General features: G+C 46.0%; 1 pseudogene; it reads left to right on the forward strand.

The window, feature by feature from the left end:
• The first annotated feature begins 2,455 nt into the window (after positions 1–2,455).
• The window catches only part of LOC122144800, a 7,298-nt pseudogene continuing 7,253 nt past the window's right edge, over positions 2,456–2,500 (forward strand).

The following is a 2,500-nucleotide window of genomic DNA, read 5'->3' on the forward strand; positions in this document are numbered from 1 at the left end:
CCACTTCATGTTGTGTGCAGTGTGGACACAATCTGTCTTCTTTCATCAGCCAGGTCTCTCTGTGTCTCTGTAGTGAGGTGATGGTCACTGAGTCTGGACATGGTCAGGACTTCTCTTAGTTTAGAGTCTGCCACTGTGTTTAGGTCTTCTGTCAGTTTATATTCCCTGTTTAGAGACAGATAGCATTCTAATTTACTTTGCTGAGCTGTTGCTTCTGTCCAGTGTTTCAGATATTTCTCTTTCTGAGTTTTAATGATTTGATTTAGTCTAGCTGGGGTTTTGGATTGTAAAGTCAGTTCTCTGAGGGGGCTTTTCTCTGGGTTCAGCTTGTGGTAGTTTAAGGCTTTATGGTGGAGGGTCTCAGTATGACTGCTTTTTAGGTATGCATGGAATTTAATGGCTTTATTTTTTTTTTTTTTGGATTTTATTTTTAGTGGGTACAGTCTGTAGAAGGTGTGTTCCATTTTTGTTTGTTGTTGTATCATGGTTGAGTCTTGGGGTTTGTGATGAAAAGATGTCACCTCCTGGTGTTTGTCCCCGGGAGTGAAGTGTGTCCAGTTCTTCACCTGTTCTGGCATTTAGGTCTCCACAGAGCCCTGTGACTGTAAGTAGTTGATCTCTCCTTCTAAGGTGGGGAAATTGTCTTCATTGAAGTAGGGAGACTCTTTTGGAGGGATGTAAGTTGCACACAGGAAGATGTTGCTCTCCGTTGAGGTGACGGCTCTGTTAATTTCTATCCATGTATAAAATTGGCCTGTTTTAACAATATTAATAGAGTGGGCTAAACTGGACTTACACCAGATAAGCATTCCTCCTGAGTCCCTTCGCTGAGCCGCTCCAGGCAGTTTGGTGGATGGGATGAGTTCTCTGTAGCCTGTAGGGCAGCCAGTGGGTCCATGTCTCCTGCAGGATGATTATGTCTGAGTTTGTGATTTCTGTGGTGAAGTCTGTGTTTTTGCTTTTTAGTCCGAAAGCAGATGACTTCAGGTCTTGAATATTCCAACATGATATGATAAATGCTTTATCCATGGGATGATACTTTTGTTGGCAGGATTTGTCCTAGGACAGTATGTGTGAGCAGATCAGGTTGAAGATCTGGTGAATGTCTTTCAGCTCAGTTGTTGGGACTTGTGCTGGTGTGGGGTTTCTGCTCACTGTCTGGGCGTAACTGAGGTTGCCAGGGCTCTGCTGCATGTGCTGGGTGGGGAGTGTAGGCAGGAGAGGCTGTGCTCTGGTCTGTTGACTGTGGATGAGTTGATCGCAGGCTTTGATCAGGTGCTGGACGAGGATACTTTGTTTTTGAGGGGGGTCTTTGGCCTGCTTCTGGTGCTGTACGGTTGTTTCCCGGTCTGGTTGGGTTCTGCCTAGTTCTGCTTCTTCTGGGAGTGGTGTGGATGCTATGGTTTAGTGCAACATCTTTTAGTGTCTTTGCAAAGGCAGGAACAGTTACTCTGTACAGGTGGACGTGGTCGTAGACAGGGGCATCGCACCCGTGGGGGATGTGGGTGTTTTAACACCCACACTTTTCCCGGTGAGAGGGTTCAACACCCGCACTTTTTCTGCAGTTTTTCCACAGTTTTGCACAAACGCCTAACTACAGTCACATCTCTGTTTCTCTGGCTGCTCTGTGTCTGCACTCGCTGCGGCTGCTTGCCTCCTCTCCCCCTCCCTCTCAAACATGAGTGTGACCGGCTGATGATTGGCTGTTCTGCTTTAAGTCCCGCCTCTCCTGGTGTGTTAGATTTATCGGTCAGCTCGTGCTGAGGAGGCGTATATCTGGAGTTTTTAACAAAAATAATTTCCCCCTGGGATTATTAAAGTATTTCTGATTCTGATTCTTTAGCAAGTCTACTGTTGTGTATTTGCACAACAGAGTTTTGTCTTATTTTCCGTGTGTTCCGAGTGTGTTTTTATACTTATCTAGTATCACTCATTTAAATGGGAAGCTTTTTATATCTTGTATGTTATACATTTTGTACCCCTCTGTCACTGTATTCATTGTTTTTATTGTTAATAAACAAACCACATCCATCCCCCACACTTTTGAAAAGCTTGCTACGCCCCTGGTCCTAGAGGCATGTGAGGTCCAGGGAGGGGTGATGTGTCAGGTGTATGCGAGGTTGGAGTGCACAGGCTCTGGAGAGGTTTGCATTCACCCGCTGAATTGTATCTGGGTGGAAGTCCTTCCGTGACCAGTGTGGAGATGGTTATTTTTGCACTTGGAAAGGTGGTTGTGGCTTTTTCAGCCACCCTCAGTAGTGCTGTCGCCACTCTTTCCTCGTCACTTGTGCTCTCAGGTCATTTGTGCCAGTGTGAATTATTATGTGGTTTGGTGACCCAAGTTTTTCCACGTCCAGCAATGTGAGGGCACTATGGGTGTTTGGGCACCAGAGTTTGGCCACTCTGTGTTTCACTCACTCACTCACTCTCTCTCTCTCTCTCTCTCTCTCTCTCTCTCTCTCTCTCTCTCTCTCTCTCTGTCTGTTCGTCTGTGTCTCTC

Source organism: Cyprinus carpio, unplaced genomic scaffold (assembly GCF_018340385.1).
Source record: "Cyprinus carpio isolate SPL01 unplaced genomic scaffold, ASM1834038v1 S000006760, whole genome shotgun sequence".
NCBI lineage: Eukaryota > Metazoa > Chordata > Actinopteri > Cypriniformes > Cyprinidae > Cyprinus > Cyprinus carpio.